The following is a 26,422-nucleotide window of genomic DNA, read 5'->3' on the forward strand; positions in this document are numbered from 1 at the left end:
CTCGTGTTACTTTTCCGCTCGCGGTTTACTTTTCCGCACGCGGTTTTTACTTTTCCGCACGCGTATCCACCGTCATGGAAACCAAGATCGTCGTCATGCTAACTAATTATATTAAAGGTTTGGTTTTGACAACATTGTCACAGAATTAAGTCAACTTTTTAACAATTTTATTATTATCAAATACAAAATATGTAATTTTAATTATATCTATTTATTATTTACAATGTTTATATTGAACGTACAACTGAATCCTACGCTTTTTTCTTCAAATATGCTGTTAACTTAAAAAATCGCCTATATTGACATTTTTTTCGATTTTTAATACTGACTTAGCCATGGAATAGCGGGACCACAAAGTATTTGGTTTGCAGATTTTGGATAGACTAATAAAATAAGCCAAAAACACTTCTTCTTTTAAGCTATTTACACTTTTTTCTTTACACCAACTCATAGAAATATTGTATTCTTTCTTGTACCTGTTTGCTGATTTTTCCGGTATCAAATTAAGATAATTGACAACGTCGAGGATAGATGGAGGTAGTTCTTCGTCACTTGATGCCAACAGGCCAACAGGTTGAAGGGCCACATGGCGGAGATCGAGGAAGTTAAGAAAGAATTGAACAAATTGAATAAAAGTGATCTAATAAGGATAATAATTGAAAAGAAAGTGCCTTTGGACATAAAATCAAGTGATAAAGTGGTTAAGTATGTGGAAAGTGATGAAAATACCAAGTTTCCTGATGTAACTACTGAAATATCTGATAATAGTTCAACTGACCACGCCCATGCGGTAAGTCACTTAACATTAAAATATGACCTCAAAGTCGCAAACATCCAACTAGAAGCTTCAACACGTATTATCAAAGAACTTGAACGAACGATTAGTAATCAAGATTATATTATAAATTTGCTACAAAACCCAGCAAATTTGCAGGTTAACCATGTGCCAAATACAAACAAACAAAGCGGTGTTGCCGGTCATCCTCCAAATTCCGTCGCTAAAGCTGAAGGAAAGAACACCAAGGGCATACACGAGACACGTGAGAATATAACAATTACAAACCAGCAATTCTCAAGCGCCCTAACGCAGGCTCAACAAAGTTTAAAAATGAATGATATCCACAGTCTTGGCCAAAACCAAAACAAAACTCGGTCCGATGCAAAAGTTGTGGGCAATAACAGCGAGAGTGAGGAGCTTGCAACAAAAGACAAGGTGTGGATTTATGCAGCAAAGTATAAACAATCTTATAGTACACAAAAATTGGAAACATACCTACAAACAAAGTTTCCCGGGCATGAGTTCTCGTGCACTTTATACGAGAATAAGGTAAATGGATCCAATTCTTTCAGGATTACGGCAGATGCAGAATTGAAGGATATTCTTTTTCAACCACAGACATGGCCAAGGGGAATAGAGGTGAGTGAATATTTTTTTCGCAGAAAATATTCCGTCAATAAACCTCCTAACCAAGGTAGATACTTTAACAGGAAAAGACAACAGTGAAAGTGTTATTTTAAAAAACTCTGTACCATTTTATAATAAACAAAATTCGTTAGCAAACTCTGACCAAGTTAGTCTAGTTAGTATTTTTCATGTAAACACCCAAAGCTTAATAAAAAAAATAGATCAGCTTAATGTTTTTTTGAAAAATAAAAGATACAATATATTATGTTTCTCTGAACATTGGCTCAGAGAAAACGAATTAACAACATTAAAGTTTGATGGGTACTTTTTGTCAACTTTTTTCTGTCGGAAGGTAAGAGAACATGGAGGTGTTGCAATTTTTAGCGATAATAAATTTTCTACACGACCAGTTTGTTTGAATGATATATCATGTGAATATGAGGGTGAATTTTGTGCATTAGAAATTACAGATATTAAAACTATTCTAGTAACAGTGTATAGAACCGGAAATGGGAATTTTAAAATATTTCTAGACCTTTTTGAAAAGTTATTGGTGTTTTGCTCTGCTAATTTTTTGGAAATAATAATAATTGGGGATTTCAACATTGATTTTAAAAAATCTTCTAATGAACTCAGAATTTTCCGTGATCTAATTTCTACTTTTGACTTAACAATAAATATTAATGAATATACTAGAATAACAACTAGATCAGCAACTTGTTTAGATAACATCTTAACAAACATAAACAGTGGGATAGTTGGTTGTGGAATTGTGGACCCATGTATCTCTGATCATCTTGCTCAATTTATTAACTTAAAAATAAAATCTGAAAAAAATCATAGTGCAAATACATACACAAGACGTATAACGAGAAATGGCATACTGAAGTTGAAACATTCGTTAAATAACGTTGATTGGTCTTTAGCTATTTCTCTCAAAACAGCAACAGAATTAGCTCAATTTATTACTGAAATGTATCAAAAGTTAACTGAAATCAATTTTCCATTAAAAAAATTGCGAAGTCAGAATAAAGCTCCAATTTCTTGGTTTGATGATGAATTAAAACTTATGCGAGAAAATCTTTCCACAGTCAAGGTAATTGCTGACGTTACAAAAAATTATAGTGAATATAATAAGTTTAAGAAGCGTTATAGATCAACAATATCATTAAAGAAAAAACTAGCTTATGGGTATTTCTTTTCAAATTCTGAAAATATATGTCGTGACAGTTGGAAAGTTATAAACTATCACAGAAATAAAGGTCAAAATAAAAAAGTTAGTCCTAGTACGATCTCATCAAACGATTTCAATAATTACTTTACTTCAGTAGCTAAAAATATTAGAGGTTCCTTCAGTTCTACAAATGAAAATGTAGCTATTTTGAAAGATGTACACTCTCCTTGCCACTCTTTATTTTTACTACCTGTTACTGATATTGAAATCAGAAATGTTTTGCGTGGCTTGAAAAATTCACATTGTACAGATTTTTATTTTTTAAACAAAAAAATAATTGTCGAAACTATTGATATTGTTATTGACAAATTAGTTTTACTTTATAATAATTGCCTTACTGAGGGGATTTTCCCTGATGTACTAAAAGTAACAAAAGTGTTGCCACTATTCAAAAAAGGGTCTGTAGATGAAATTGGAAATTACCGTCCCATCTCTATCATTCCCATTTTCGGTAAAATTTTTGAAAGCATTCTCAATACTCGTTTCATAGAATATCTAGATAAACACAAAATACTTCACTGTAACCAATATGGCTTTAGAAAAAAGTGCAGCACTACACAAGCTATACAGAAAATTGTGAGAGATATAGTCGACGGCATGGAGGAAGGTCATTTCGTGTCTTTGACATTGTGTGATTTATCCAAAGCTTTTGACTGTGTTTCGCATAAATTAATGTTGGAAAAAATGCATAAATATGGTATAAGGGGAACCACTCTCAATATATTTAGATCTTATTTAACAAATAGAAAACAGGCAGTTTTTCTTCATAATAGCTATTCTGATTTGAACACGGTCGAATACGGGGTTCCTCAAGGTTCAATACTAGGACCCACTTTGTTTCTTATTTATCTGAACGATCTATTTCACTACACTTTTCCCATAAAATGTGTGTGCTTTGCAGATGATACCACTCTCATAAATACTGATATTAATCATAATTTGAAAATTAAAATAGATAGTGCTACTCAGAAAGCAAAAAACTGGTTTTTGCATAATGGTCTGAAGCTAAATGAAGACAAAAATCAGAATTTGATGTTTAGTTCTGACCGGAAGTATGTCTTAGGAAATAGTGTTAAACTCTTAGGAATTTTCCTAGATGATAATTTGGACTGGAGTGCTCATACAAACTACTTAAGTTCTAAACTTGCTACAACTATATTTTTGATACGCAACTTAGTTTTTATGATCCCTAAAAGTACCCTTAAAATGATCTACTTTGCACTGTTCCGTAGCCATTTAAAGTACGGAATAACTGTTTGGGGTGGCTCTTGTCACGCAGACAGAATTTTTAAGTTACAAAAGAAAGTAGTGAGGATACTTGCAGGAGCAGAGTATAGGGAACACTGTAAACCTTTGTTTCAGAAGTTAGGTATTATGTCACTACCTTCACTCTATATATATATGAGACGCTGATTGAAATTCATTCCAACAAAAGTAGGTTTAACATAAACTCCAACTTCCATGATCACCATACAAGATCGAGCGATGCTATTAGAGCACAACGTTTTAGGTTGACGAAAAGTATAAAAAACTCAACTGATGTTAGTTTGTACAATTTTTTGCCAGATGAAGTAAAAAATCTTCATTTACAGTCGTTTAAAAATAAAATAAAATCACACTTTTTAAAACATTGTTTTTACACAAAGACAGAGTACTTAGGTACCGCTTATAACACATTATAATAAGTACACTAGTTTGGTCAGGGTTTTTTTGCCGATTATGACGATATTTCATGTTTTTAATTTTATTTCATGTCTTAACGTTTTTACATAGTGTGTTAAATTGTTTAAATTTGTTAGTACCAGTTTGTATATCTGTTCATTATAATTTATAATATTTATCTTTTAAATTTGGTCAAAATTTTATAATGTAGGTACGTACTCTTTTGACTTGTCAAAAACAAAAGAAATTTTGTATATTTGATGAAATAAATTCTATTCTATTCTATTCTATTCTAAATCACTGAATTATTTTTTAATTCGTAAGTAAAGATAAATTTTAAAGTATGTGACGTGCTTCTTGACAATAATTGCTTTGTTTGACATCGTTGCTATGCCTTTAAAATATTAAAACCTGTACATAACAGGTATTTAGGCACCGCATTGAATATAATTCGGTGTTATTAGATCGTCGTCATGCTAACCAATTATATAGAAAGTTTGGTTTTGACAACCTTGTCAAAGATTTAATTTGTGTATGTATTTTTATATTAAATCTTTTATATTAAATATTTTTATATTTAACATAGTAAGTAGGCATAGTAAGTAGGCATTGTTATTTGTAAGCTTTATTTTTTATTATTCTTTATTTTTAAGTGTATACTGGGCAATTTTATACTTATGAACGAATAATAATTTTATATGTGTTCTGAACCAAGGCCAGAATCAAAGCAAAAAAAAATATATTAATTCAATTAATTTGGTCATTTTTAAATGCTCATAGAAAAAATATTGTTCCTAACTCTTGCAGAAAGTCTCTTTTCCGCACTCGACTGCTTGCCGAACTCCGCTTCGCTTCGTTCGGCAAACTGCAATCGCGTGCGGAAAAGTATGACTTTCTGCACTTGTTTGGAAAATAACTATTGATGTTGATGGAAAATAAAATTCTAGTTTTATTTTTAAAGATTTTTTTCATAATATTTGCTAAATTTGAAATAAAACGCGCCACAAAAGAGCCTCAAAAAACTGTGTCAAAGTTACTCTTTTGTGGCGCGTTTTATTTCGGACCAGGCAACACTCCTTATGGAAAAGTGGTCCCGGTCAAATTTGATGAAAGTTTGATCAATGATACTTCTTGATGTGTAGATTAAAAAAGTCCATGGCACCTGGGTCTGAATAACTACTATTCTCGAGTTACAGCCTTCTGAAGTTATTGGATTCGGGTGCTTGGTTTACGTTAAGTGCACTAATTTACGGTCAAGTGAACAAAAATATTTATTATTAGAAGAAGAGAAACTCATGTTCTTCATACATACTTGCGTGTTGTATATGAATTTGTGGTCAAAAGTAGTTGGATCGTATTTTAGTCTTCAGAAAACCTCCGAAAAGTCTTCAGAAAACTAAAGAAGTGCGGTATAAAAGGTGCTGTTAGATCGATATAAGCATTATCATGTTTTCATGAATGCTTCTCAGTTATGGAATACCAGCAAAACTACAGTTCCGCCTTATCTTTAGAAAACTACTGAACAGTGGCGGATCTAGGGGGGATGGGGGTAATCCCACTCGTAACATGTTCCAGAATAATTAAAGAAAAAATTGTTGAAACATAAAAAAATACATTAGTTGACATGAAACTTGTGCCGCATATCAGATATAAGACAGGTAGAGAACATGGACTTGATTTCAATACAAAAAAAAAACAAAGTAGGTAAATGGTAGTTTGTAAATGCTAAATATTAATTACAATTGTCTATGGAAAAATCGGGTTTAAATCATCTTCGATTATTCGTATGTTAACATTTTGCTGATTTCGGTTAGATGCATCATACGTCGCGTTAACTAACGACCTATTAGGATACTTAACATTGGGTTGATGTCTTGCAAAGCCTAAAAACCATAACACACTGGTGATATGAGCACAAGTACCTACAGTTCTCGCACCAGATTGACAGGTACAGTAGTACCCGTTAATCGGTTCTTCTACAGGCTCATCTTCATCATTACCTTCATCAACCGTATAGGAAATGAATGCTTGGTGTTTTGTAGCTTGCCGAAACCTAGAAAATATTCGAACTCTTATGAATCCCGGTTCATCCATATTCTCATCAATTTGAAACTCTTCGTCATTTGTCATATTATTTTATCTTTTATGTAAGATGGTGCCAGTTTAATTTGATATATCCCAATCGTAAGGTCTTTTAGGTAGTCTAAGTCGAAAACAGGAAATTTAGCAAAATCATGAATATGAAGCCTTCTCCATTGACCATTTCTTCTATATGATTATACCTAAGTATGAATATTATAGTTGTTATAAAAATAACCCTACAGAATTATTCTCCATAATATTTTGTATTAAAAAGCTCATCATCATTGGCTGTAGAACCCCTGGTGGACCTCGGTCTGTTCGAGAATCAGCTTCCATTCCATTCTATCCTCCGCCTTGGTTTTCCAATTTCGTACTCTTAACACCCGCAACTCATCTTATCTGGTCCTTAAATCGTACTCTGGGCCATGGGTGCCCATACCCATGGGCAGGGGGCCGTAACCCCCCTGGCTTTTCGGGTGATTTGAATTATATATGGTTATTCAAAGTATACAAAATATAATGTGCAACATCTTCACGTTTGCCATCCCCCTAAAAATTTTTATATGGGCGCCTGTGCTCTGGGCTTACGTCTTTTCGTCACACTATCCGCTCTTTGGTTATAAATGTGTTTTGATGGCTCCATCTCGTCCATTTTCGTTAAATAAAGTTATTTTATTAATTCTGGAACATGTTACCGGTGGAATTACCCCTATCCCCCCTAGATCCGCTACTGTTCAGTAGTTTTCTAAAGATAAAGCCGAACTGCAGTTTTGCTGGTATTGCATAACTGAGAAGCATTCATGAAAACATGATAATGCTTATATCGATCTAGCAGCACATTTTATACTGCACTTCTTTAGTTTTCTGAAGACTTTTCGGAGGTTTTCTGAAGACTAAAATACGATCCAACTATTTTTGACCACAAATTCATATACAACACGCAAGTATGAATGAAGAACATAAGTTTCTCTTTTTCTAATAATAAATATTTTCGTTTACTTGACCGTAAATTAGTGCACTTAACGTAAACCAAGCACCCGAATCCAATAACTTCAGAAGGCTGTAACTCGAGAATAGTAGTTATTCAGACCCAGGTGCCATGGACTTTTTTAATCTACACATCAAGAAGTATCATTGACCAAACTTTCATCAAATTTGACCGGGACCACTTTTCCATAAGGAGTGTTGCCTGGTCCTTTAGCAAATATTATGGAAAAATCTTTTAAAATGAAACTAAAATTTTATTGTCCATCAAAATGAAAATACGTTTTCGCGCCACGTAATATTCATATCAGATCTTTTGCAGCTGGAATATTGTATGAGCCACTCATTTTTACGGCGTTTAGCGGTTTTTTATTCTTGTTCCTTTATTATCGAGGGTCGAAAGTACCTTAAAATAAGTAAAAAGTTACTTTTGAATGAAATATTTGCAATTAAAGAACACACTAAATTTCCTCTTTTATTTTCACCACCGTAACTTATTAAAATAAACTTTATAGAAGTTTTCAGGTACTTTCGACCTTCGGTAATAATGTAATAATTTAAAACACATTGAGAATTTTGACAGACGTCAAAATTTTGCATTTTGCTCCTTTTCCTTTAAGGTTTCAAACACATTATTTCTTGCCCATGTATTCCAGTCGTCAGAGATTTAGTCTCTAAAAATCATACGAACAATCTGCGACCCCAAAAAAGATGCAAAAAGTTTGCCACTTCTCCCCCCGGGCTTCTCTCTAAAACTATCCCTTCTAGGGAAGAGGAAGCGGAAAACATTAATTTATCAAGAATCTGTGCATCGTAGAAAAAAATGTACCTGGCTGGCAAAGAATGTCCTGAAATGTTATATATCGTCTATCCTATTGTATGGTTGTGAGACATAGTCGTTAAAAACCACAATGATAAACAAATTAGAAGCATTCGGATTGGGATGTTATCGACGAATTCTAAAGATATCGAGTTTCACACATTTCCAATGAAGATGTTCTTCAAATGATGAATTCAGAACGTCTCATAAGCGTCATAAAGAGGAGAAAAACAGAATACTTCGGCATTATAATTAGAGAGCCTAAATACCATCTACTTCACCTTATAATACAAGGAAAAGTGGAGGGAAAGAGATGGATTGGTCGAAAGAAACTTTCATGGTTGCTTAATATTAGACAATGATGTGGAACCACAGTAGAAGAATTATTTTGCGCAGCAGCTGATAGAGACAGGTTTTAGGAACTTATAAACATGATGATGGCCAACGTCTGAATACAGACACAGCCACTAAAGAAGAAGAAAATATCGAACCGAAAAAAGCTACAAGACAAACATAACGGTTTGCTATTGGTTAGATTCCAAACAAAGTGATGAAAGCAAGCAGAATTTTAAAATAAAGAGAATAATAACACTTATTGAGCATGCATTGGAAGCAGTGATCGATTGAACATTTTTCATAAAACTTATCCATGAATTACTCTGAATTTGTTTTATGAAAAAATATTTTCAGTTACATACAATTGTATTAAAAAGAGTCGGTATTTAAAAAAATGTGAAAACATAAAATTTAATATCCTACGTCCTACTGTAGAATAAAAAGAGTAAAAGTATATACGGCCTTATGAAAACGATTGAGAATGAGGTCAACAATTGAAGAGTTTTTCTCTGGAAATAACGTTAAAATTTGATCAGAAATTAAATTAGTTAAATGTACTGCAAAAACATATCTCTCACTCATAAAAGTTACTGAAAGATCCAGTGTTCTGTATAGAAGGGTGGCTTTCGTCGAAAATAGTTATTTATGAAACAGTTCGTAAATTATGCTTTTTCCGAACGCACGCGATTTTTAGAGCACGAGCGACAACGGAGCGAGTGCTATACATCGCGTAAGTTCCATGTAAGTTCGCAAAAAGTACTTCACGCACAGTTTCATACAATATTTTATCTACGATAAATAAATAAAAAAACTGCAACTCTTCGAGACTGGAATTCATTTCTATTCTACAATTTTTAGAACTTTGACATTTAAAAATCCTAACTATTCTTTTTCTCATGATCATCTTTCAGTGCGTCACAGTTTTTCGATTTCTTTCTAACGCATTAAATTGTATGTGACAGAAAAAAAGGCACGTCCGTGATTACAGACATTTACAACATTTATTCTAGTTATTCTAGTTGTCGATAGATGGTGCCAAAATAAAAAAATAATTTTTTTTAATTAGGTAATAATATTACAAATATAATCTGTATAATTTATAAGACTACAAATCAAAGAAAATACCATTTTAAAAATGCAAGAAACACATTTGATTTGTTTTTATTCCAAATTGAAAATAAAATGTGACAACTGTCAGATTTAACTAAAATGTCATGATAGAATAAATGTCATAAATGTGTATTATCACGGACCTACCCTTTTTCCTATCATTAGTTACGCACTGAAAAATGCTCATGAAAAGGACAATACTTTCAAACCATAAAACTGTCAAAAATTTTGTTGTAAGTCATTGCTCATATTGTCATCACCATGACAACGCGAAAGTTAAGGATATTTGATTATATGAAAGTGTGCCAACAAACCCATTGAAAGTGTGCGAAAAAGTAAATCCTATTTAAAATACATTGTTACTTCACGCACACTTTAAACCCTTTACGCACTGCTATCTATAATGACAGTTTTCACAAACTAAAAACTTATACATAATATGACATAGAGTAGATAAAAACATTTATATACAAAATTAAACAAAAAAAAATCCTACAATTTATGTATTTATAATTTTTTATGTAAAATAAATCGTTTTTATCTACTCTATGTCATATTATGGGTAAGTTTTTAGTTTGTGAAAACTGTCATTATAGATAGCAGTGAAGGAAGTGTTTAAAGTGTGCGTGAAGTAACAATGTATTTTTAATGGGACTTACTTTTTCGCACTGTTTTTAACACACTTTCATATAATCAAATATCCTTAACTTTCGCGTTGTCATGGTGATGACATAATGAGCAATAAATTACGACAAAAGTTTTGACAGTTTTGTGGTTTGAAAGAAGTTAGAATTTTTCAATGTCAAAGTTCTAAGAATTGTAGAATAGAAATGAATTCCAGTGACGAAGAGTTACAGTTTTTTTATTTGTTTATGGTAGAGTAGATAAAATATTGTATGAAACTGTACGTGAAGTACTTTTCGCGAACTTACGGGATGTATAGCACTCGCCCCGCTGTCGCTCTTGCTCGAAATATCGCGTGCGTTCGCAAAAAGCATACTTCACGAACTGTTTCATAAATAACTATTGGCGTCCGAGTGCCGCAAAGTATATTTCAATAGATGTTTAAAAAAACTCATTTCCACACCACCTGGAGGTAGAGTAAGCGATGCTTTTTTTTATTGTAGCTCCCGTTTTACTGTAGTAGTATTCGCGTACCAGCGTCAGAAAGTATTATCCATCTACACCACCACGTATTTTTCATATAGTTTTATAAAATATTCTACTATTGCTGCCGATATTAATCCTTTCCAGTCAGATGATCTCACTTTGACGATCTCCAGTTGCTGATGTCGTACTCTTTTAATAGAGTACGACATCAGAAACTCATAGAACTTTTAAAAGAAAAGAATGTGGATAGTCGAGAAAATATATTGGGTTATTGTCAATCTGTCCTGGAACCAAAAAGCAAAGGTTAGAATCGAAAATGTCGAAACAGAAACTATAGAAATCGAAAGAGGTGTTAGGATTGCCTCTTGTCTCTATTGTTATTCAATCTATACAGCAAAGCTATTTTTAAAGAAGCGGTATCAGAAGAAGAACAAGTTATATCAATAAACGGAAAAATCGTGAACAACATAAGATTCGAAGACGACACCGCTATTTTTACAGACAGTCTAGAAGCACTGCAACGATTAGTAAATAGATTACATCAAATCAGTATAAAACGTGGACTACAAATGAACGTTAAGAAAACCAAGTTCATGATTATTTCTAAGCAACATACAGTAAGAAGACTTGATGTCGAGGGAAAACAAGTAGAAGGAGCAAATAACTACAAATATATGGGAGCCTGGGTAAATGAAAACAATGACCAATATTGAGAAATTTGGACACGCATTGAAATTGCAAGACAAGCATTTATAAAAATTAAAAAATGTTTGTTAATCGAGACCTTCCTCTGGAGCTTAACGGCCGATTTCATAATGAAGTTAAAGGAGGCTTTAAATTTAAAGTTGCCTTTAACTTGAGATTTTCATTTCATAATCAAGTTAAAGGGCCCTTTTTATCAAAAGCCCTCTTTAACTTTAAAGTGCAGATTTCGGACCTTTAAGTTGCTAAAGTCTCCTTTAAAGGGTACATAACCTATTTTGTTGAGTTGAAAACACAGTAGTTGTTTTTGTATTTAACTTTTAAGGTTAACATAACAGTCAATAATAATAATTATATTATTACTAGGATGAATTAATTGTACTTTAAAAGCACAATTATGTATAATTTTGAAATGTCTAGTTTAAGAAATGTATTGTATTCAGAAGACCAAGAATTAACCAGAACAGATGAAAAATAAACTGTTTTGAACAATAATAATATGATGATCTGGATTTATCAATGATTTAGGTTGAAAACAAACAGTTTTGTGTGCCTTCTTAAATAGAAAACCAAATAATGTTGCCTACAATTAGGTAAGTGACTAAAAATTTGTTGATATTAAGTAAAAACAATGCTGTTTATTTATTTTAGAGGTGGATGCATTACTCCCATGCAACAAATTCTGTTGGATTTTATGCATCAGGAAGTATGCAATTAAATGTAGCTGATTTTACGGTAGTGTCCAGAGGTTCAGCAAGTAGAATTATTATAAAAATAATATCCTTTACAATTGCAAGTTGAAGATTTTTACAAGATTGCTGTATTTCCTAGAATAATGAGTGCAATATGGGTTATACTTTAATTAAAATAGATTCTGCAGGTGTTCAGGATGCAGAAATTTTCAGGTCCAGAAAATCATTTTTTGCATTGAATGTCCAGTCAGTGATGCAAAATTTAAAATTAGACATATTGTTGTACTGTGGCCATCAAATAAGACAATTTTAATAATAGTAGGCTGAAGCATAATTCAGGGGCTTAGAATCACACAAACGTAGCTACATTTTGTTTTATTTTCATCTACTGAAATATTAGTGTTACAGTAAATGAACGTTATATGTACCTAAGTATGCATGTGCAAATCAGAACTAAAGCAAGTGGACATAAGTTCACGTGAATCTTAAATAAGAAGTTTAATGTAGTTATGTTTGTGTGACCCTAAGCCCCTGAATTTTGAAAGTGGTATCTTTGGCCATTACATATTGGTTGGTGACAGTGACGAACAAGGAAAGTAGTAGAACAGCAATATGGGTTGTGGAAATGAAGATTTCGTATACTCCGCTTAGGAATGAGACTACAATTAGAAAACATGACTGTGATTGTTGCAGCTAGAGTGCTTCATAATATTGCCATTGATATGGATGACAATTTTCCTGTGAATAAACTGAGGATGAGGCAAACGATGAATAATGAATAATTACAACCGACAAAAAATAATGAAAATATTTCAGAAAACAATATAACTGTGTTAATAAATGAACACTTTGATAGATTGTAAATATATTTATTAATAAAACCAAAATGAATAAATTGTACTTTTTATTTATTGTAGTTTATCCCATTTTTTTTAAGACTTGGAGCCTGGATCGCACGTACTAAAAAAAGTTAATTAACAGCAAGCTGAAAGTTTGTTAATAGCTTAACAGTGTCTAGTCGACCAAACTTTGATGTATGGGAACACTGGAATGGGGGAAGTTCTAATTGTGGAACAGGTTAAAAATTTGGAACGTAGAACTACCAAAACGTTCCACGTATTTTGTCGGACAGAACTTCCAATTGGTTTGTTTCCATTTCATTAAACTCTCATGCAAAAATCAGACTGGTGTTTATCACCAACTGGGCATTTTAATGAGTGGAACACGAAGAACATGTCAAATGACAGGAATCATGTTGGTTAGTAATAGCAGTCTGATTTTTGCATGAGAGTTTAATGAAAGGGTAACAAATCAATTGGATGTTCTGTCCAACAAAATACATGGGACGTTTTCGTAGTCTGACTTTCCAAATTTTTAAACTGTTCCACAGTTTAAACTTCCAGTGTTCCCATACATCAAAGTTTGTCTGTTACCGTTAAGCTATTAACAAATTTTCAGCTTGCTATTAATCAACTTTTTTGGTGCACCGGATCTAGGCCTATTAGGTAGTTTTATTTTTAAATCCAATAATATTATTTTTTTATATTCTGCCTCTTCCCTCTCTATCCTTTTCTTCCTTCTGTTCTGCAAATATGCAATGCAAATGAACATTAGCTTGCCTGTACATGATACTCAATTATTTGGATAATTTAAATTATTTTCAACAAATAAAATATTGTACTGACCTTTCCTTTATTCTTCACATTTATTTATTAAATTTCTATCTTTTGTAACAAAAGAAGTTCCTCCTCTTTGCTTAAGTTTGTATATAGAAGTAATTTTTTGTTATCTCGTTATCTGTCCATTTTTTTAGACTTAACTTTTTATTGATGAGTAATTAAGTAATAGTAGGTGTATATAATTATTATTAAATATAGTAATACCTATACAATAATAAAATTAAAAAGCAAGTATTAGGTCATTAAAAAGAAAAGTAGAGTAATAGTAAATATATAGAAATAGTAATAACAATAAGTAATAATAATTATTATAATAATTAAGTAATAATAAGTAACTTTTTGTAGTAAAAAACAATAATTATAGGAGTATCCTACAAACTTGCAAAATGTATGACATTCAAATGTCATTATTTCCATTTTAGTTCAAATATAACATAATTCAGTTTAACCAACAGTATAAAATTTCATTAAAACACACTTTACTAAAAGAATCCGTTAAAGCGAATTATGAAATCAAACATCGTTAACAGCCGCTTTAAAGTCCACTTTAACGTAAAGCCTCCTTTTACTAAAGTCCACTTTTTCGAATGATTATGAAATCGGCTGTTAGGATAAGAGCCTCAAGATGCTACGTGTTCTCGACTTTGTTGTATGGAATGAAAAGCTGGACACTAGAAACAGATACTATATAGAAGTTGAAAGCATTTGTGATATGGTGATATAAATGGATTTTAAAAATACCATGGATACAATGAGTTACAAATGCAGAAGTGTTAAGAAGGGTACAAAAGAATTGCGAGGTCATAGGAACATCAAAACAAAAAAGCTGAAATATTTAGGCAATATGACCAGAGGTGCGAAATATAAGATATTAAAGTTCATAATGCAAGGTAAAATTAAGGATAAAAGTTTCATAGAAAGGAGAAGAATTTGCTGGCTCCACACTAAATTTTCTCTTTTTTTTCACTTATCCTTTTTTTCTGTTTTTTAAAATAAACATTATAATATATAGAAGTCTTCAGGGGCTTTCAGCCCTCGTTGATACTGTAATCCTTCAGGCTGCGTTTAAATTTTTCAAAAATACTTATTAATTTTCTCACGATTTGAAAAAAATTAAAGCATTTAAAAAACATTGAAGCATTTAAAAAGCATTGAAGCCAAAATTTTGCGCGTGCCCCCTTAAACGAATATAGATGTATATGCTTCACAAAATCAACATATAAAAGTAAATTTAATATTGCGTCGCTACCACCAACAGAAGCAGCAGCAGCACGACAACATTAATTCCGAATCTATCACCAGGTTCAGCAGTGGTACGGGAATGAAAAAAAAATGCAGAACAATGGGAATGGAAAAGAAACAAAAATTGACTAATTCCTGTTACGATACTCCAACCCCCGCTCCAGAATCGTTATTGAGACTTATATCTTTTAAGGGCAAAAAAGAATGTCAGAAAGCCTATGGATGCAGAAAAGCTGGATTAAAATGCTGCGTTATATGCACAAATTGTAGTGGTACTTGTAATAATTCGCAAATTTCATCGAATAATTACGATAAAGACGAAGGCACGACGGCTATCTTTGAAAAAGCTTTCGATGAAATCGAAAACGCAGAGGCGTGTGATGAATCTGATATGTAGATCTGGATCTCGCGTACCAAAAAAACGTTGATTAATAGCAAGCTGAAAATTTGTTAGTAGCTTAAGGGTGTCTAGTAAGACAAACTTTGATGCATGGGAACACTGGAACAGGGAAAGTTTTAATTGTGGAACAGGTTAAAAATTTGGAATGTCAGACTACGAAAACGTCCCATGTATTTTGTCGGAGAGAACTTCCAATTGATTTGTTACCCTTTCGTTAAACTCTCATGCAAAAATCAGCAAAAATTTACCAAGGAAGCTTATTTATTTATAACATTTTTTAATGAAATTATAAAAAATTTCTTTTTCGCTTCGCTAGGCCCTATTTGTTCTAGTATTATCTGCTAGCTGCTGGAGTTTCTTGATTTGCGTTCTTACTTAAACTTCGTGCGTGACCCTTTTCACCACAACTACAGCAATTTATGTTTTTCGTTTTCTTGCATACAGTGCCTTCCATCATATTAACAAGCTGTTCAAGTTTGTATTGATCCCCTTCTTCTTTTACAGCCCTAACTTTAATGTACCCGCCATAGGCTTGCGTAGCTGATGCGAACACGAAGGCATCAATAAATGTTTGAACAACCCACTTTTCCATCATGTCTTCGAGGGCTGTTGAATAAAAATATCGTACTAGCCTAGCAATATCTACATCATAGTCTTGAAGAGCTTCAACTCTCTTTTGTCTTCGATTTTTAAACCGCGACTGATAAGCATGCTCCAAATGCTCGTGACAATATCGCATGTTTAGTCTCTTCTTAAGCTGTTCGAAATTATTCGACTCCTCTACTGCTAGGGTCTGAAGCATATCCAAAGCATCTCCTCGAAGAGCAATAATTAGGTTTACAGTTTTTCCTTCGAAAGTTGGGACTTTAACCCAAACAGAACCTCCACTCCCTTCAACTATCGACCGTGGCTCCAATTTGGATTTGGGCTTATCTTCTCTTGTCCTTTCCCTGTTTCCTCCATCTTCTTTGCCATATCTTTAGTTGTATCTAATAAATAAATAGGATCAGTATCCGTAATTGAAAAAGATTTGCAATTTTTCTTTTCAACTAGAAGGGTTTAGTTGCATATTAAAACATAGTTTTTAATTTCAAAAATTTTTATAATAACAATTTTCGATATTCGTGAAATTCATATTTTTTACTTATATCGTATTAGAATGTTAAAATTTTATATATAATATACACATTATATAACACATTATAATACACATTATAATACACATTATAATATACATATTATACAGGGTGTCCCGAAAAGATTGGTCATAAATTATACCACACATTCTGGGGTCAAAAATAGTTCGACTGAACCTAACTTACCTTAGTACAAATGTGCTCTTAAAAAAAGTTACAGCCCTTTGAATTTACAAAATGAAAATCGATTTTTTTCAATATATCGAAAACTATGAGAGATTTTTTATTGAAAATGGACATGTATCATCTATATGGCAGGAACATCTTAAAACAAAATTATAGTGAAATTTGTCCACCCCATAAAAATTTTATGGGGGTTCTGTTCCCTTAAAGCCCCCAAACTTTTGTGTACGTTCCAATTAATTCATTATTGTGGCACCATTAGTTAAACACAACGTTTTTAAAACTTTTTTGCCTCTTAATATTTTTTTGATAAGCCAGTTTTTATCGAGATGTGGCTTCTTTTTTAATATATTTACATAAAAATTTTATGGGGGTTTTGTTCCTTTAAACCCCCCAAATGTTTGTGTACGTTCCAATTAAACTAATATTGTGGCACCATTAGTTAAACACAGTGTTTTTAAAACTTTTTTGCCTCTTAATCTTTTTTTGACAAGTCACCTTTTATCGAGATGTGGCTTCTTTTTCAAAATATACCTAAAAATGTAAATTATAAATAAATTTTCAGATTTTTAAACAGGTCTCTATAATCGTACTTACCATATACAAATATGTGGTGGATTCGACCAATATTCAAAATATGTCGATAAACACTGGCTTATCGAAAAAGTACTAGGAGGCCAAAAAGTTTTAAAAACATTGTGTTTAACTAATAGTGCCACAAAAATAATTTAATTGTAACGTACACAAAAGTTTGGGGGGGTTTAAAGGAACAAAACCCCCATAAAATTTTTACGGGGTGCACAAATTTCAATTTAATTTTTTTTTAAGATGTTGCTGCCATAAGAATGCTACATGTTCATTTTCAATAAAAAATCTCATAAGAGTTTTCGATATATGAAAAAAAAGTGAGGTTCAATCAACCTATTTTTGACCCCAAAATCTGAGTTATAATTTATGACCAATCTTTTCGGGACACCCTGTATACTTATGATGATTGCATCTGATGTTTTAGACCATGCAGAACTTTTTATGAATATCTAACTTTTTTTCAAAAAATTAATAATAAAAAGTTTCCCGTATGTAGCCGACTTACGTAGATACGTTGTATATAGGGTAGAAACCACTTATGGAATAGAAATTATTTTTTTGTCCATACATATATAAATGTACGCTTTTTAAGAGTGAATCAGACAACCTAATAGTGCACATGAGCTTTATTTTTAATAGAATATAATGTATATTTCTATAGTTTAAAAAACTCCACAACAACTTGATCTTAACAAACTATAAATATCATGTTTTCATAAACTTATCTTTATTTATTATTTATTTGTACGGTGCGCTGGAATAAGTCCCCCACCCTATTAACTCGTTTATATTTAGCACACAAGCAAAACGCTTGGACAAGTCGATTTTTAAAATGATCATAGTATATTATAGTATTAATGTTTCGAACTTTACGTGATGCATCTTCAGGTGACAGATAACTTTGATTTTTTTAAATGGGAAAGTACACATCATGTGACACCTCATTTAAAAGCTTTTAAAATACTGATTACAAAAATGTATAATACTTTAATTCTTTTTTACAGCGTAAGCGCACAATTTTGGTTGAATTATTTTTAAATGTATTCATTTTTTTTTCAAATCCTGAGAAAACTAATAAGTATTTTTGAAACATTTAAACGCAGAATGAAAGATTACATTATTACCGAGGGCCGAAAATTCCTTAGAATAACCAAAAAGTTTCTTTAAAATGAGCTATTTAAAATTAAAAATCACACTAAATGTTCTCTTTTTTTACCCCTGTAACTTATTAAAATAACCATTATAGAATTTCTCAGGGACTTTATACCCTCAATAATACTGTAACCTTTTATTCTCCGTTTAAATTTTTCAAAAATACTTATTAGTTTTCTCAGGATTAGAAAAAAATAATTGCACTTAAAAAGCATTAGAATAGAAATTTTGCGCGGAAAGCATTATAAGGAAATTAGTTTTCTCAGGATTCGAAAAAAAATTGCACTTAAAAAGCATTAGGACGGAAATTTGACGCCTACGCCCTTAAAATGTATTAAATTATTATACATTTTTGTAATCAGTATTTCAAAAGTTTTTAAATGAGACGTCACATGATGTACTTTCCTATTTAAAAAAATCAAAGTTATGACTGTCACCTGAAGAGGGATCGCATAAAGTTCGAAACATTGATGCTATATAATATACTATGGTTATTTTAAAAATTGACCTGTTCGTCCGAGCGTTTGGCTTATGTGCTAAAAATATATAAGGTTATAGGGAGGGGTAACACTTATTCAAGTGCACTGTATTTATTTATTTTTATTATTACTTATCTATTTACTAAAGCTTAGTGTTAGTACTAAAGCTTATTGCTTACTAAAGCTTAAACAATAATTTTATTTTGAAAATGGTTATCATACTGACCTCTTTGGGCTACTAGCAAAACTATTGAAAGAGAGATCCTGTATTTTAAAGAAAGCTTTAGGAGCATAAAGGGTGGGGCGCAACTCATCGAATCCCAATTTATCGATGGAAATTTTGTATACACCCATATCGTATACAACCATTTCATCGAAAGTCCCAACTCATCAATTGGACATTTCATATAGGTTCACGTTGACCCTATTCCTATTGTTTTTTATTATTCTGTGCTTAAACGCCCAAAAAAAGGTAAAAAATGTCCACCTTACTACTTACTAAGTCCACTTACTGTTCGTATTCCCTTGTAACATATTTATTAGGTGTTACAAAATTTGTCAAAAATTATTTATTGTTAAAAAACTACCCTTTATCGAATGTTAATTTAGTTCTACCGACATTTTTGAAAATAAAAGTAATATTTTGAGTTAAATATGGTTGGGCACAAAATTTTCACTCTTGGTAAAACTTGTTATAGTCGGTTCGCTTAACTCAGACACAACTGGCTAGTGATTTTAGTACCTAGGTAATTTTTTTGTTTTTGTCCAAATTTGCCAAAATTGGCTAAGCTACTAACTATTTAGTAATTAATAAAGTATTAATAAAATTATTTTTTTTGCCAATTTTACCAAATTGGCAAAATTACTTACTAAAATCACTAGCCAGTAGTGTCCGAGTTTAGCGAACCGACTATAAAGGTTTCCATATAATTTCCTGTTGGTAGGAACATAATCCACATAAATATTGACGTATAATGTATAATTGAAGGGTTCGGTGCAAAAACCAGTCAACTCCATTTTTTTATAATTTGTGGAAAATCAATAAAAACTTTTTAATATTATCGTTTGTAGGAATTTTTTGTCAAAAAGAAATACCAATTTAGTATTGGTATTGGAAAATAATTTAATACCAAATTTATAACAAAATATTGTTTTGAGACTTCGACAAAAAAAATTAAAGTCTTGGAGTTGACTGTTTTTTGCTCCGAACCTACAAAATGTACACAAATAAAGCAGCATTATTGCGTTCACCATTTATTTATCATAAAATAAAAAACATAACTTTATTTTTTAACTCAAAGAAACTCTAAAATACAAGAAAAATAATAGAGACTACTGGAAAAATAACAAATAATGTGATAAGAATTTAAAAAAAAAACTTTTCAGCAAAGTAAACTGATCAACATAATTTGACGCATTACCGACATCAAATAACATGTTCCGTGTCGACAGCTCGTTACGTATGGAGACATCTGGAAGGATGACTCATCAGACGAGCGAGGAAAAGATTTCTCGAGAAAGATCGCCTACGCATTACTAAAGTTGAGCGGTTCCGTTTTTCTGGAACGTTCAAAAACATGGCTTGTATTTTCGTATTCAATATAAATAAGGATGGAATTTTTAGGAGTGGTTAGTCTGTAAAATAAATTCGCCTGTAACTTGTATAAATATATTCGTATAAACGTACCGAGAGTATTATTTTAACCGTAAGCACGCTACAATAATATTATATAAAACTAGAAATCTTCAGTTTCAACTTCGCCACTGTAACTGCCCAGTTCTTCTTGTTGTTCGTCTTGTCCAACATTTGCTATTTTTTTGGGGTTTATTTTAAGTGGAATTGTGTTGTACAGTTTAGTACTTGGCCAAACTAAAACTGCGTTAGGCTTTTTGATGACAAATGATGTATATAACGTGAGACCTGCTGTAACACTACACTGTATTATGTTTTTTCTTTCATATTTGAAAAGACTGATTCGGTTCAGGCATACCTCGAAAACCTAACGCCAACGGATGCAACAGACTACTCACTCTGGAGAGCAACAAGAAAATTGAACAGGCCACAACAACATATTCCCCCTATAAAAGATCAACAGGGGAAATGGGCCAGAAACGACAAAGAAAAGGCCAATGTATTTGCACTTCACCTATCAAATGTGTTTAAACCAAATGAAGTAGAGAGTACACAAGAAGACATGGACGACATACAAAACTACCTGGAGTCACCTCTCCAAATGGAACAGCCCATAAGTAACTTCAAATACAAGGAAATAAGAGATGTAATTGTACACCAAGTTAAACCAAAAAAAGCACCGGGCCATGACCTAATAACCGGCATTATAGTGCAAAAACTCACTAGAAAAGGACTCAGCATTACTACAAATTTTTAACGCAATGCTAAGGCTGAGTTACTTTACAAATCAGTGGAAAGTAGCAGAAATAATAATGCTTCCCACACCAGGTAAAAACTCTAATGAAATATGCTCGTACAGACCCATCAGTCTCTTGCCAATCTTATCAAAAATATTTGAGAAACTTCTACTCAAGCGAATGCAGCCAATATTAACGGAAAAAAAGCTCATACCAGATCATCAGTTTGGCTTTAAAGCAAAAGATGGCACAATAGAACAAGTCCACAGAGTCGTTAAACAAATTAGCAATGACTTAGAAAAGAAAAGGTATTGTTCAGCCGCATTCATAGATATTAGCCAAGCTTTTGATAAGGTGTGGCATCCTGGACTATTGTATAAAATAAAAAAAGGTTTACCTCACAACTTCTATCCATTATTAAAATCATACATAACTAACAGATTTTTCTTAGTAAAACAGCAGTCTAAATATACTAACATCTACCACATAGAATCTGGAGTACCACAGGGTAGTACCCCTAATAACACAAAACATTCCATGAATGTTCCTAGAATGTACACACAGGACATTGAAAACATTCCTGGAATGTCCCCAAATGCACACGAATGTCCCTGGAAAGTACCAGGAAAGTGCTGTGTCAGCATTTTAAATATTCTTAGAATGTTCTGTTGGAACATTCCATGAATGTCTACGAATGTTCTTTGGACATTCACAGTCTATTTTTTAGACTGAATGTCTTGTTGGAACATTCCATGAATGTTCTTTGGACATTCACAGTATATTTTTAGACTGAATGTCTTGTTAGAACATTCCATGAATGTCTACGAACGTTCTTTGAACATTCACAGTATATTTTTTAGACATTCACTGAAATATATCGTCAGTAATGTGACAATACCTCCTATATGTTTTTTCATGAGGTTTGCAGGAGACGAAAAACATTTTTTAAGGTCACTTTCTGGTTTCGTACGTATTCTGACTTTTTTGTAGTAAATAGATAGTTGAATTTACTGCAAAACAAGTCAAAAAATATATGAAAACAGGAGGTGGCCGAAACAAGTTTTTAGTCTATCTTACAAATCTCTTGAAAAAAACAGATAGGAGGTACTGTCACATCACTGACGATATATGGCCATACCAAATAATACATCCTTGATAAATATAAACATTTTTATTGCAAAAAATCTTTACATACATTTTTTAATGTAATTTGCTGACATTCCTAAATATTATAAAAAATGTGTCACATTTGCTTTGTAAACCTTTCTTTTGCTTTTCGTAGCCACATATTCCGTTTCCTTTCTGGTTTTTTGTAGACCACTTCTCTCAGCTGATTCTAAAAGAAAATAAAATAAAAGGTAATTTTTCTATCCTTTACAATTAACAATCAGAAGAAATATTATTTACAGGTAATAATATGCATAAATAATAATAATAAAAAAATAAATATTAAATAATATTTAAATAAATAATAAATAATATTTAATAAATAAAATAATAATAATGAACATTTTGTATTTTGACAACGACATCCGATGTGGAAGTAGAAACCTTAATAAAATTATTTTTTCAAGTAAATTGTGGCTTATTTCCCCATTAGAATAATTAATTACAAAAAAGCCACAAAGAAATAGATTTTTCACAAACAAATAAGTATTTAGTATTCATTATATTTATTGTTTTTATTATTTACTTTAATGTCCTACTGGTACATTATTTGACAAATAATGACATTTCGAAGTCTGTTAAGTACGATATAACGCCCTTGGGCATTAAATTTAAATAACGACTTAGATACTGTCAAGTTGACAAATATCAACCTAAGTAAAACTATGGTTACCACAATTACGTTACTACTGTTACTGGTAAATGTACTTATTTAAAAACTAATCAATTCAAAATTCATTCAAATTTTTCGCATATAAAGAATAATTTAGTCGGGCATTAAACGTTGAAGGCACCACAGGTATTATAATAATAACGCTTTCGGTCAACGTATATCCCTATAATACCCTTGGTACCTTAATAACTGTAACATAAGATTATACCTTAATTCTTGTTTTCGATTTCTGATGTTTTTATTTATTTACATTGAATATTAATCTGTTTTGTTGTATAATCTACTTCGCAATAATTATGTGATATATTTGACTTAAAATGAATTCAAAAATTTTTTGTAGTTGGGCAACAATGTCAACTTAGATCTCCGATGTAGATAATGAATTACAACAGTATCTATATTGTACGGACTGTATTATTAATTAGGTTATGCATATACCTGTGTGACATAAGCTATTGGAACAGCACAGTCTCTCAAACGAACAGATGAAAGTGAAGTTCTGTCAATATCTTTTTCTAAAAAGTGTTTTGAACATACTCCTCTATTAACAAATCTGATCTATACTTCATGTCTTCTTCGCAGGATCTTCTGGAAAGCTAAAAATACAAAATATTTGCATTACTAAGCATTATTAACAAATTTTAGTTTTAAATAAAAAATATGATTAATGAACTCACAAAATTATTATAAAACAGCTTAGAAATTGTTTATTAGTATAGTCGGTTCCCCAAACTCAGACACAACTGGCTAGTGATTTTAGTAGGTAATTTTTTTTGTTTTTGGCCAATTTTGCCAAAATTACAGTAATTAGTACTGAGACTGAGTTTAGCAAATCGACTATAATATTCTGTGTATTCATTAGTTGGTACTGCATATTATAGTGTGTGGTCTACCATCCTATTTATAAACGCATACACTAGCAAAAACGCAAAAAGAATTATTTTAGTTTTATAAATCCTTTTGTTATTACCTATCTCTATTTACTATTTTAGTTAGGAATAAGCGAAGTTTGTGGCTTATTCACAATTATTATTAAAATAATAAATGGATATGATCAATTATTAACTTATAAAATAAAATAATAATTCTTCTGATTTATGCCTTTTATTCACTTTGTTATATCTACGTTACTTAAAAGATTTTTTATGAATAGTATTATTAGGGTATTAATAGTATTAATTTATTTTCTGAAATACAGGGCATGCTTTCGTTTACATATTTGCATACTAACCTTTTAATAGGGCTTTTCATTCAGTCATTTGTTTGGAGCTTCTGTCATAATTGAAACGTTATTCCTGCAGATTTTTTTATCTACATTTGTTTCTGCTACTCCAACTGCGTTAAAAACAGGACACCATTTTATGCACTATGTTAATAATACTATTAAAGCTATTATAAAAGTATCCGAATTAAAAAAATATTCTTAAAAAGCACAAATAATACAAACAACTAAAAACAATCCACGGCAAGGCAAAGGCAAGGTCGCCAAGATGAAGATGCCAAGATGGCCGAAGCGAGGTCGTTGGTTGGTCGTTTTTAGTCACGTGATGCCCTCTCAAGCGCCATGCACAAAAATATATGCACGGCGAATTTGAAAATGAACGCAAAAGAAATAAATATAAATGCCTCTCTTGGGTTTTGCATAAGTTATAAGTATTTTTTTTATTAACAAAATCGCATTCCAAATTGAATATTCGCGAACAATAATTTTTATTACATTTGTATGTTTATAATCTTGATGGGAAACTCTTTAAATTTGACATATTATTGCACTGTAGGCCTAAAATGTCACTTAGTTTGTCTGGTATGTTATAAGTAATGTTGTATCTCTTACACGTATGTATTATTTCGCAACTTAAAATATAGGAACATTGGTAGTATGTTCACAGAATGTCTTATGGTAACATTCCAGGAATAATTTAAACAGATGTTCACCGAATGTTCCCTAAATGTCCAGGACATTCAAATATTGATAGAACTTTGGTAGTACATTCCTGGAATGTTGTGTGTTGTTAGGGACCTTGGGCCCAATATTATATTTATTGTACACGGCAGACATTCCCACTACAGAACAAACAGTATCAACATTTGCTGATGATACAGCAATACTAGCCTCCCATCACAATCCTGCAGGAGCTACAAGAAACCTACAAACAAACTTGAACAAAATAGGAGTATGGCTAAAAAAGTGGAAAATAAAAGCGAATGAATCCAAATCAATACACGTTACTTTCACGGTGAAAAGAGATCAGTGTCCACCAGTGAAACTTAATAACGGCCAATTAGCACAAGCTGATAGTGTGAAATAGGTACTTAGGCATGCACCTAGACAAACGCCTCACATGGCGGACATATATATTCAACAAGCGAAAACAACTAGGACTTAGACTGCAGCAACTATACTGGATTATCGGCAGGTAATCTAAACTGACCATTCAAAACAAAATGCTTGTATATACACAGGGCCGCCGCTACCATGTGTGCAAAGTGTGCATCGCACACGGGCGGCAGATTATAGGGGCGGCCAAAAGCAGGCCACTGATGATATTACTTCTTTTAAAACGCTAATAAATTCAAAAAATTAAATAGTAATGATTCAGATATTTCTATAAACTCTAATATTCCAAACGATCTAAACAAAAATGCCAGAAAATAAAATTTATTATATATGAACTGCCCTTTTTCAGCTGTAGTCATAAAGTAGTTCCCGGAATGCTTTTTAATTCAAAGTGGCTGGCGGCTTTCGGACTTGTAAGATATTTTTATCTACTTGGTCCATATATTCGATTTTCTCAAATTCTAAAAATTTGATTTGATAAGAGAGTACGTTAAGAGAGTACCATACGACAATAGGATACTTTCCGAGAATTTAGATAAGTGCTTGTTGCTCACTTTGAGTAATAAAAAAGTCTTTTTTATAACTCGATGGTTTAAAAAAATATTTTTTATTACTCGAGCTATAATATTGTTCCTTTATGCTTATGTATGGTTATAGATGGGTTATAGTTCAGTCTAAGTTGAGAATTTGATGATTTTAGACACGCTTTTGATAAACGATTTTGTTTGTAATATTTAGTAGTGTGACCGTTTCTTTTGCATACTACTGTATTTCAAATAGGCCTGGATCCCGCGTACCAAAAAAAAGTTGATTAATAGCAAGTTGATAATTTGTTAATAGCTTAACGGTGTCTAGTCGGGCAAACTTTTATGTATGGT

At 31.9% G+C, this 26,422-nt stretch overlaps 1 long non-coding RNA gene across 1 annotated transcript; it reads right to left on the reverse strand.

Moving 5' to 3' along the window:
• Positions 1-22,522: 22,522 nt before the first annotated feature.
• LOC126885235 (uncharacterized) lies at positions 22,523-24,699 on the reverse strand. Its single transcript, XR_007698344.1, has 3 exons — positions 24,438-24,699; positions 23,645-23,802; positions 22,523-22,702 (listed from the first exon to the last, which is right to left on the reverse strand). It is a non-coding gene; the product is annotated as an uncharacterized LOC126885235 (long non-coding RNA).
• Between the last annotated feature and the right edge of the window lie 1,723 nt (positions 24,700-26,422).

Source organism: Diabrotica virgifera, chromosome 5 (assembly GCF_917563875.1).
Source record: "Diabrotica virgifera virgifera chromosome 5, PGI_DIABVI_V3a".
In the NCBI taxonomy this organism is placed as follows: domain Eukaryota; kingdom Metazoa; phylum Arthropoda; class Insecta; order Coleoptera; family Chrysomelidae; genus Diabrotica; species Diabrotica virgifera.